We start from the raw sequence: 12,700 nt of genomic DNA, 5'->3' as shown, positions 1-12,700 counted from the left end.
CCGTCACACGCATCGATATTAGCCCTGCGAGAAGGGTACCTGACCCCGCTCGACTGTAAACACTTCTTGATAAGTTCTTTGAGTTTTCTTTTGGCTTTAAACAGGAGATTTTTACACAAAGAGCTCCTATAATATGATGGACTGGAATATTAACTGCATGACTTGGGCCTATATAGAGTGCTGACCTCCCATGCCAGCCAGGCTTTATACTTTGAAGACAAAGATGATAAATTGCTTTTCAATTATCAGCAATATGAACTTCTTGTCACTGTCCAATATGAGAAAAGGAGAGAAAGGTGCATGCACTAAAAGCTTGAACAGACTGCAGAACAGTGTAATGATCTTTGGCATCTCACTTCAGTTATGGCTAGTAGTAGTATTAAAAATCTGTCATCTTAAAGAGAAGGTATAGTATTGGTTGAGGCAAGAATTCAGCTTTTAACTTTATGTGAGATATTTAGAAACCACTATGAAATGTTAAGAGACATAAAAATTCTAAAAGGAATTCAATGTTTATTTGAATAAAAATCAGTTCTGAAATGGATAAGATATCCAAAACAAAGTTTAATAAAAGTGATCCTAATAAAATGTAGGTCCCACCTTTCATTAGGACTGCTTTGTTTTTGGATATCTTAGCCATTTCAAAACCAATTTTCATCAAATAAACTTTGAATTCCGAGATGTGTTCCTTCACATTTCATAAGAGACTTCTAATTATCTAAAACAAAAAAATCATCAAAAACACTGGAAACCTCAAACCCCATCTCAACGGAAACTGTACCATTCCCTTAACATCCAGTTTAAGTATTTCATATGATTGCATCAGTATCAGGGCAATTACTCCGGAGAACAATTGAATGAATCCCATAAGGATTGGAACAATCATCTCCCAGCATTTCCACTGATTCCCACTGATCAGTTACTAGCCTTCCCCTTTAACTGAAAAATTAGTTTTGTAATAATCTGAAAAGAAAATAGCATAGCTTCTCTGATCTTTGTGTGTTTATAGTAGCAACAGCATTTGAAAAACCCAAAGAGAAGAATATCTACCAAAGTTCTGGCAAGTCATTTGAAAACAAACTAAAACAACTAAAATTGAACGTGCAAGTGCACATGAATAAACAAGCAAAGACTGAGACAAACACAAAACAATGAGAGAAATAAACAAGCAGACATTCAAACCATTTGAAGGGTGCTGGACGAGCGGCCTATCGGCCATCTCAGTTTACTTTCAAGAAACGATTTTGCCTGACCTTGCATCTCAAAAACGGAGACATCCAGTCACACTCCTGTGGCCTGGTTCCTGTATCAGGCTTCACTGATAATTGGTTTTCTTTGCCCCATTCACACGTAGGAGATAATCCACCTAAGGGATACGAGTGTAAACTATTATACACAGGTCATCCCATAGAAGGTCCATGGCATTTCATAATGTTTTGTTTTGTTTTGTTTTGTTTTGTTTTTTGGTGCAATTGGTCATCTCACATGTGCAATATTGTCGATCTATAGGCATGAAATACATCTCCAAGTTATTATTTTTTTTATGGCACGTGTAAGATATTCTGATATCAAATTAAATCTTCAGATGGACTATGGTGGAAATGAAGGACAGTTGCCGTGAAGGGATGGAGGGAGGGGGTAGGAGAAAGGGGTAAACTTAATAAAGAATGTGGAACAGTCTTCATTTTACCTCTGCCTTTATCTCTGCCTTAAATTGAACTAACTGAACTTATACAATGATGCTGGCATAGATTTCTTTTTATATATTATATTTCTCTACTGTTTGATGAGGAATGTGGAAGTGCAACAGTTTAGGTTCTTTTCAGCATGGCACCAACCACTTTCAGTCTCAGAAATAGCAAAGATAGGATATTGCCCACTTTGGAGCTCTCTTTGGTATCATCGGACCTTTTCTCCCCTCCCCCCTCCCCTTCCTCCCTCCCCCACCCACCCACCCACCCACCAGCACACACAGCACATACTTTGCTATGCAATCAGAGGAGACTAGCTGGTCAATATTTGCCTAGATCCCCAAGGAGTGAGATGAAATTTGGTGGCTTCCATGCCCTCTTCTCGTCTTCATCACTTCACCCCATCGCTCCTCCGTCTTTTCCCATCCTAGTTTTGCCTAAAGATAGACAAAGTTAGGGCATGGCATGGACAGAGAGCTTTATGGCTTCTGCTCATCTTCTTCTTCTTCTTTTTTTTTTTTTTTTCTGTGGACGTTGCACCAGTTCCCCAGTCCCATGTTCCATTTAGGGAATGGCATTCCCATACAGTTGGTCAGGAAGTTTAACCTAAAAAGTAATGTTGACTGATTCGATGTCTGTATGTTTGTCATCATTTTCTTCTTCTCTCTCTCTCAAAGAGACCACAGGGTGCCTTTTTAACTGAAAGCATTAGTTTGTGTGTGTGTGTGTGTGTGTGTGTGTGTGTGTGTGTGTGTGTGTGTGTGTGTGGGTGTGTGTGTGTGTGGGAGTGTGGATGGGAGGGAGATGTTGCCATTTATCTTGTTAATGTTGGGTTAGGCATTGATGTACTGATAGATGGATTCTGTGCGCTCTCCGTCTTCCATCTTAACATTGGCGGAGTCGTCGGAGAGATCAGGAATGTCCGGTCTTGTCAGTGTTCCGCTAATTATCCTGTCACTGCTTCATTTCCGGCTCAGAAAACGAACGCCACGGCTGCGCATACCTCTGCATACAAATTGCCACATTTCCACTGCTCGAACCGAGCACCAGAGACAACCATTTTATAACTGAGCACTCATTTACATGTAACTGTGTGTGTTTTGTCAGAAAACTCTGTAGGTACTTCAGTTTCTGCATATCACTGTGGTTGCTGTTAGTGCTTTTGTGATATATGCCCATCAACAGATGGTTTGCCCTTCTTAAGATGTGGTCTACTGGAGGAATCATGCTCGCTTTAGACCCAAAGTTTTGCATTACTGCCAGCACTGCTAACATCCCGTGTTATTTTTGAGTGAGTCTTTAGCTAGAGCCAGGCATGTCAATCTGACAAAGATTGACTTGACTTTTCCTATTTGCTCATTAATTTATTGTGTGTGTGTGTGTCATTATTATGAGTTAGTGTGTGTACTGTGCATTAAGACAGACCAAAAGATCAAGTATTCAACAATGATTATAGCATCATTTTGCTAATGCACATTAGGGCAGCATGAATACAAACTCTAATATGTGTACATTCATTTTAATTTTTGTTAATATATTAAAACTATTTTGATCAGGAAGTAAGACATAATGCTATTATAAAAGGTTCAAATGAATTCAGATACACACCATTACCACCATTACAAACAAAGGTCCATTCTCTGAAATGCATCATCTTGTAAGATATATTAAGAATGAAGTACTCTAAATTCAGTGTAAATCGATGTCATGAAATAAAAGTTTTAGCTAACACTGAGAAAAACAGTTTTATGACGATAGTGTCAAAGTTGTTCTTACAGCATTATCTTTAAGCAGTGCATTGTCAATTTGAGATTGCTCATTGAGTCTTCAACATCTAATGAAGATAGCTGTGTTTATTTGTTCCCATTCATCGTAGGGCCTCTCGGCTTGCCACAGTTGTGTCCCAGTTACAGCAGATTGCAGTTTAAGACATGAATATATTCATGAGGGTACTAGATAATAAAATGTGGACGTCGAAGTCGTGCAGTCGGTGTCAACTTCGTTTGTAGAGCATCGATCGGATCCGGGAAGGGAGATGGCGAGTGATCCAGATAGCATCTGAATCTTTTTACGCACAGTGCCGTGAAATTAATGAAGTGGATATTGTTTGATTGTGTCTTGATTCATTAACTCAATAGGGACTCTCTAATCTCTCTTGTTGTATTTTTATCCTCTTGAGCAATATCACTCTCTCTTTCCTTCTTATTGTTTTCTCTCTGTGGTTTGTTTTGTGGCATTTTTTATCCATGTTCACACCTTGATTGATCAGGGTATTTTCATTCATGAGAAATTTTTGAATCAGCATCACCACAGACTTTCACACGTCTAGTCGCAGAGATGCCATCCACAAATACTCCAACTGATGGTTTGTCACCCCCACCCACCACAACCGCTATACATACCACCGCTACCACCCTTGTACCCCCAAGGGGACGGGAGCGCACCCCCCACCGGCCATCTGTAGGGAGCTGGGGCAGACACACATGTGTCAATGTTTTTAGATAGCAGTTTGATACATTCACAGTGATGTCCAGGGGGAATTCTTTTTGTTGTTGAAGAGAAGGAGGTGTGATAAAGTTAATACACCTCACTGGTCTTACTATCACCCTTTTTTCTCTCTTCGGGGCACAGAAGATAAATATCATACTGGAGATTCACAGTCATTGAAGTAAGGATGAAAACACAAGCTGGAATACAGTTGAAGCTCATTGGTTGTTCACCAGCTGCTGCTGTGGTAACTCCAATTATCATAGATGACAGAGTGTGACATTGGACCCCATGACAATATTAAAGGCACTGTTTACCATTGGGAGCAGGGATTTAAAAACGTTCAAGATATCACATTTGATGCATTTGTGTAGCTCAGTTATGTCACAAAACATCCTACCATATAAAAATTTTCCAATAAAACCTAAAATATAAGGAGATATTGCTATTTTTCTCAATAAACCATAACTGTTGGTTTGCGTGTGTGTGTGTGTGTGTCTTTGTGTGCGATGCATTCTACATAATATGTACTAATCAATAGCCATGTGTACAGAATTTTACCATCACAAACAATATTATCTATTAAATAAATTACAATGTATTCTTGCATTGTAGAGGGAATTTGCTATCCAACAGTAAGCAAGCATAGATTAGTGTTGAAAGTAAGAATCATTGCTTAGGACTTTACTAGGTTTATAAGTATGCATTCTTTTTTAGTCAGTGCAGTATCATATTTTCAATTTGAAATTTTCTATATCTTGATCAATCTACAAGTATTTTCTTTTTTTGGCATAAACTACTATCAATTTGGCCAACAGTGACCAGTATAGGGTGCCTCTGTGAAATTTAGCATGCTTCTTGAAACAGAAGGCATACATGTATCAGATGGAGAAAAATGAAGAAGGTATCTTTTTTTTTTTCCGTCAAACTTTGGCTAGATGGATCAGCAATCCGGCGATCAATCAGAAGAGCCTCAAGGAGTGAACTCAAACCAGAGAGGAAGGCCCTGCGCGGGTGAACCGCTGAAACTTTAATGAGATCCCAGATTGCGGGTCATCGCCTCCGTGTCGAAATTGAGGCAGTCTGCGGCAAGCCGGGACACGTTCGCGAGGAACGTGGTTCTCGTGCGAAATTTCAGTTTCAAGGCCGTGCTGGCTGTCTTTGACCTTTTTGAGGAGAATCTGACTTTGCTGTTAAATACACATTTCCCATAGACACCTGTGCCAGTATGCTCAGTCTTCAGTGGGTTAACCAACCAAACACAAGCAAATCACTAATTGTAATATTCACTGATTTGTAATCAAACACAGCTTGAAATGGAATTCATAACACTTTTTACCCAGAGGTAATATTTTTTTGTTTTGTTTTATTCTACGTTTGCATTGTATGTAAATGCCATATTCAGAGAATTCACAAAACTCAGTATTCCCTTGACCTGGTTCAGACAATGGTAAAGGGTGATGCCTATAAAGAATTGAGCCAAATGTTCTTTCATTGTGCTACAAAAATGGACAAATACAGAATTCTCCTTAAATTTTCTCTATATCATTTCACTACTCTGACATCTCAGCCTGTTTTAGCCTCCTCTGTATGTGTTTTGATGAATATTTCTACATTCGTATAATTCATATCCGGTATTCATACATGATAATATCTGGAGCAAATTCCCGTATCTCTGTCAGTATACCACCAGCCTCTTGTTTGTGCACAATTTCAATTGCATTTTGTGGTGATATTGCTGGGAGGGTTAGGGACTGTATCAAGATGTTCTACGGTGTTGCAAGGGTAACAAAACCTTGTTTTGGTGAAAATCTCTTCTTTTTTTTTAATTACTTACATGTATCAGGTAATTAGATAAGTCATGTCTTGTCCAAATCCTAGTTATCTTACCCCCGAAATGAAGCCACACCACGGCACGTCAAAGGAAAGGCAATCCCATTTATTTGATAGTGCTTTGGCTGCTATGTTTTTTTTTTCTCACTCTCTTGAACATTTGACATTATTGAGATACAAGGTTTTGTCGCCCCAGCAGCGATAGAGTGTTCTAAATGGCCAGGAGCGAGTAATGTAACCGGCACACCTGTTTTATAGTGCTCAAATGACAGTGCTGACTTTCTCCATCTGAGAAAATCTGTAAGGTCATGATGCCTAAGCAAAATAATGAGCAGAGACATGGGTTATATGTTTGGGGGATGGATGGTTGTTTGATTTTGTATTTTTCAAAAAGTCTATGATATGAAAGGAGTACAATTATGAACAACATGATAGGATTACTTCACTTTCTCATTGTGAAGTTAGTAACAGAAGGACAAAATGCAAGTTGAGAATCTTGTACAATATTAGCTGTGGCAGAATCGCACTATTTTCTTCGAGGCTGCACCCCTAAGAAAATGGTGCTATTCCTGCCACCTTGGAACCCATAATTTCACCTGGAGGCTCTCAGCACGTGGTATATTTGTTTACTACTAGTATGTCAGCCGCTTTGCTGATAATCAATGCTGATGGAAGATCCTGCATCAGCTGCTTCAGATTGGTATACGACTAGAGAAATGGTAGAATTTATGTTCAAGTATATTGATCTGAGCACTGTTGAACCTTTATTATGAAGACAAGCAAAAAAAAAATGCACTTCTGGCTGTTTCACCCTTTCTGTAACAGGGACTTTGGACAGTGTTTACAAAGCTACAAGATTTTCTATGCCACTCAGCAGTCAGAGCACACACAGGGTTATAAAAGGGATGATAAAGTATTGGCTTAGGTGAGAATTCAGCTTTTAACTTTTTTGCGAGATACCTAGAAACCACTCCATGAAATGTTAAAGAGCATACACTTCTAAGAGGAATCAAAGTTTACTTGATGAGAATCGGTTTTGAAATGGCTGAGATGTCCAAAAAGAAAGTAAATCAAAGCGATCCTGATGAAAGGTGAGTTCCACCTTTCATTAGGATCGCTTTGTTTTTGGATATCTCAGCTATTTCAAAAGTAATTCTCATCAAACGAACTTTTAATTCCTCTTAAAATTGAATGCTCTTTATAGATATTTCATATAAGTAGTTTCTAATTATCTCACAAAAAAGTTAAAATCTGAATCCCCATTTCAACCAAAACTATACCATCCCTTTAAAGGGTGCCGTGAAGTATCAAGATTTTTGCATGATATCCCAAATGACAAAGTGTGATATATGCATTTGTTCACCACCTCCTCTCCCACTCCCCTACTCTTCATCCCTTTGTCCTGCAGATTCTTTGTTGAATCTGGGACACTGTTACTTCATGACTTTAATTGTCAAATGGACGGATGAGTCCCTTGCAGTGATTTTCTTACTTATGAATTCAAGAATGACATTTGAAAATTAGGACACTGCCTTTGCCCACATATCATTGTATAATGTTTTTCTATGTCTAATTTCCCCGTAAAAAGCTTGTTGCATGCACTAGCTACATTGTACATAAATGTTTCTGTATTCACCTGCACTCCTTGTAGCAGTAATACTTGCAAATGCAAGAGATTTATTTATTTACAAATATTTGTGAGAGTGCAATGTACATATATCTTTAACTGATCGTTAGTCTCTACTATACTTCCAATTTCTTCCATTTCAGGTGTGAAGAGTGTCCTCTGTCACATTAAAGGCATAATTTACCATTTGCAGATGAAACAAAAACCACCATTAGTGCTTTGAAATAGTGCTAAAATGTGAGTTAGGGAGAGAAACAACCACTGTAAAAATTTGAATCCATATAATTGCTGTTAAGTATTGTTAGATACACAATAGTTATAATGAGAATGCTTCCAGACTGAACCATCTACAGTTATGGTTAATTGAGGAAAATACTGATATCTCCTCATATTTTATGCTTTATTGCGAAAATTTTATATGGAAGGATGTTTTGTGATACAACAGACCTACACGTATGCACCAAATGTGATATCTTGAACATTTTTAAAATCACTGCTCCCAAAGGTAAACTGGACCTTTAATCGACTGTATTTTGGAACATAATCGTGCCTTATATCGCATGGTTTGATATTAAAATTAAAAGGTTCTAAGTACGCCTATTCTTTCATGAATTATAAAATCAAACTTTTGTAAATCCTTCTCGTCTTTTTCTCTTTTTTTTTTTGGGTAATAGGTTTATTCGCCTGTTGGTGTGTGAACTTTTAAAAACAGCTCTAGACTCTCTCTCTCTAGTCACGTAGCATACAGATATGCAGGTGTGGTTCTAATGAGAGAACGCCATTGTCTGCGGTCAGCGGCAGCTCTGGTAGCCTCTGTAATGCTTGCTCCAGTCACCTGTTTGATGTCATCAAGCCAGCTTGCTGCAGGTCTTCCTCTTTTACGTTTTCCCTCAACCATTCCCTGGATGATTGTTTTCTGAAGGCAGTGATGTCTGGTAGCATGGCCAAAATATGTCAATTTTCTGGCCACAATATCAGCCCGTAGTTTCTTTTCCACTCCAAGCTCTTCTAGCACCCATGTATTTGTTCTTCTTTCTTTCCATGGTATCCTCAGTATCCTACGATAGCACCACATCTCAAACGAATCCAGTCTCTTCTTGTCTGCTGTCTTCATTGTCCAGGATTCTGAGCCATATGATGCCACGGCAAAGGCTGTAGATCTTAGTAGCCGGACCTTGAGGGAGGAAGGGAGTTTACTTTTCCAAAGTTTTGTCATACTTTGTACCACATTCCGGGCCATTGCTAGTCTTCGTTTAATCTCCTGTGAGCAGTCCCCTTTGGTGTTTATGACGGAACCCAGGAACTCGAAGCTTTCCACCTCTTCGATGACATCACCATCTAGAGAAAAGACACCATCTGCAAAACTCCGTTCTCCATCTACAACCATGATCTTAGTCTTTCTGGTATTCAGCATTAGCCCCCTCTCTTCACTTGCTATTTTTACTGCTCTGAGTAGATCCATCAATTCTCTTCTGTTGTTGCAAACCAGGGTGGTGTCATCTGCATACCTGAGATTTGTTACCCGTTGGCCACCTATTGTCACTCCACCAAGGAAATCTCCCAGGGCATCTCTCATAATCCGTTCAGCATAGATGTTGAAAAGCTGGGGCGATAGTATGCATCCCTGTCTGACACCTCTACCAATCTTGAACCATTCTGTGTCACCTCTGCTTGTTCGTACTGTAGACTCTTGATCTTCATACAGCTTGCTGATGAGCTTCACTATATGGCTAGGAAAACCCATTTCTCTCATAGTGTTCCATAATTTTGTATGACAGACACAATCAAAGGCTTTGCTGTAATCTATAAAGCACAGGTAGAGTGGTACAAAGTGTCCTCGGCAATTCTCAATGATGTTTCTGATGTTGATGATATGTGACCCGCGACAACGGTTTCAGGCAAAAGTCGCAAGAGCAAATTCCCTCCTAGGCGGGGTACAAAGATTTTGACCATTATTTTTGTCGATTTAGGTTTTTTGCAGAAATCGAATCTTTGATATGTTTTCTACATCTACACTAAATTTCAGAGCATAAGACTAAGTTTTTCCTATCGAAAATGGAATTTTAAGCACCCTATGTTGGATCACACTCGTCAGTTTCGAGCTTCTTTCGAACGCCGCGGCAATATCCCCAGCGTTGCTACGGCGCAGGGTCTCGCATGCGATTGGCTGGTGCGTCGCATACATTTACATAATTCGGCTTTCGGAGACACCAGTTGCAGCGTTTGGGGAATGCTTTGTCCACGCGTGCACGATTACAATATGCTCCATTGTTCTTGCTATAGTGGTTTATTATACGCTCGCTCTGTAGTGCGTGCTCTTCTTTTGGCTTTCTATCCAAACTATTCTACCGCAATGTTCGACAACGGAAGTGAAACAAAAATCATGTAGCATGACATAATCATGTGAAAAGAAAACTAAATATTCTCAAATTTGTCTACTTGTACATGTAGTAAAAATTATGACAGCAGACTGACTCAATGGAAGGTAGATGAGAGGAAAGGAGCGGTCACATGTGACCAATTATATTCAAATATTACACGTTAAGATCGCACCAAACTAACGAGTCATGCTTGTTTGTTTGTTTAAATCTAATTAGCACCACCGAACAAAGCAGCATATGCATGTCTTGTAAACAAGCAAAACAAACAGGAAGCGTGACCCTTGCCAGCACTAGCAATTTTCTGCCTTCAAAAGGGTCACCAATGATAAAGACAAATAAATCACAAACGTGATTTGTAAATGTGTGGATTTGCCCGCTCCTGTTACATGACTTAATTGTACACGGTCATGGCATGTGGATGCCATTGCGTAAATGCGTGCACCATATACAGTTGTACGTCGACACATGTGTACATGTACACCATACGTGGAATTATCGTATTCGCCATCTTGAAAGACGTACTGGTAAACAAAGCTCCGAGGAAGGTGCCCGGGAAATTTGACTCTCTCAGTGAGCCAATCAGAAGGCGATGTGGTTGCTAGAGGCGGGGCTTAACCTCGATTGGCACTATCGTACGGATGGGTGATTCTCACCTCGCATCGCCGCTCGGACATTGTCTTTGAGAAAGAGGTGAATCTTCAAAGCCCGTTTTCTCGCAATTTTGTCAGGCTAACAACTTAAGAAGTGCATTTTATTTCTCTTTCTATACCCACTTATGGTGCCGAAAAATACAAGTGTTTTATATCAATGAAAAGCTTAGGAAATGGGCAATGTGATTCAGTGAAAAAATGAATTTTCAAAATTCCCGACTTTTGCCTGAAACCGTTGTCGCCGGTCACATATGGTCTCTCGTGCCTCTTCCTGCTCTAAAACCAGCCTGCTCTTCAGCTATCTCATTTTCCATCTGCCGTTTCATTCTGTTGTTTATGATCTTGAGTAGTATTTTGCTGGCATGGCTTATCAAGCTAATGGTGCGATGGTTTGAGCACTCCTTTGCATTTCCTTTTTTAGGTATCGGGATAAAGACCGCTCTTCCCCAGTCCTCGGGCCATTCTACATTCCTCCAGATTTTGTCACAGAGTTTCCACATGATGTTTATGCCTTCCTCACCAGAGGCTTTCCATAACTCGCCTGGGATATCATCCCAGCCTGGTGATTTCCCGTTCCTAATTTCTCTCATTGCTTGGCGCACTTCCTCCAATAACGGGGGTGGTTCTAACTCTTGTTCCCCTAGGTTGCTGTTGGCAGAGTCCACCTGGGTCTTCTGCTCGTAGAGCTCCTTGCAGTACTTGGCCCATCTGTTCTTTATGTCTGTGCTCTCTGTTAAGGTGGTACCATTTCTATCATTGATGACATCTGACCTTGCTGATGGTTTTTTAGTAACCTCTTTGACCACAGCATACACCCTCTTAGAATCACTTCCTGCTCTCTCCATCTCCTCACATTTTCTCTCAACGAAAGCACGTTGATCAGCTCTAATTGCTTTTGACACTTCTTTGTGTTGTCTTCGCCACTCAGCCATATCCCCTCTCTTCCTAGCATCCTGTCTCTTGTCAGCAAGTTCTAATGTTGTTCTAGATAACCATGGTTGCTTCTTCTTCTTCTTCTTTGGGATGATCTCCTTAGCTGTGCTTAACACTGCTTCTTTCATTCCTTCCCATAGTTCATTGGGAGACAGCTCTTCATCATCAATCTGAAGAAGTGCCTGAAATCTATTGCTCACACTAACAGTGTACTGTTCTGGTATGTTGTCTACATCAAACCTTAATGATGATGTGTCTTTCTTTTTTACTTTGAGCTTTAGTTTCAGCTGTGCAACTAGAAGCTGGTGGTCACTCCCACAGTCTGCACCTGGTCTTGTCCGAACACTGAGCAGTGAAGAGTGCCATCTTCTTTTAACGAGGATATAGTCAATCTGGTTTCTTACATTGTCCCCGGGACTCTTCCATGTCCATAGTCTTCGGGGGTGCTGCTGGAAGAAAGTGTTTCCAATAATCAGGTCATTAGTTTGGCAGAAATCTTCCAATCTATCTCCACGTTCATTTCTTTCTCCCAATCCATATTTTCCGACGATCTTAGACTTGGTCTCTGATTTGCCAATTTTTGCATTCCAGTCTCCCATTATCACAAGAACATCTTTGCTCGGAATCTTGTCAAGAGTATCTTGGAGCTGACCATAAAAGTCTTCCATGGTTTCATCAGATGCAGTAGATGTTGGTGCATAGACCTGGATGACTGAGATGTTAAATGGGTGACCTTTCAGTCTGAGAGTAATGATTCTATTGCTTATTGGGTTGAAACCCAAGAAAGACTTAGCCGAGTTTTTGTCCAGGACGAAGCCTACTCCGTGTTCCCTCTTTCCACCGTCTTTGCCTGAAAACACAACTGTGTAGCCATCTTCGGTAGTGTAGCGACCTTGGTTGAGCCACCAAGTCTCTGAAATACCAAGCACACTGATACTTTGTTCTCCCATTCGGGTTGTGATGATCTCCATCTTGCCAGCATTCATTCCTTGGACATTCCATGTCCCTATGATTCTAGGTTTTCTCAGGTTTGTGCTGCTCCTTTCATGCACAGGATTATCGGCAGTATATTCCGCGTCCTTACAGCTGTGCCTAGTC

This window comes from Diadema setosum, chromosome 19 (genome assembly GCF_964275005.1).
Source record: "Diadema setosum chromosome 19, eeDiaSeto1, whole genome shotgun sequence".
In the NCBI taxonomy this organism is placed as follows: domain Eukaryota; kingdom Metazoa; phylum Echinodermata; class Echinoidea; order Diadematoida; family Diadematidae; genus Diadema; species Diadema setosum.
This window is presented reverse-complemented; position numbering follows the sequence as displayed.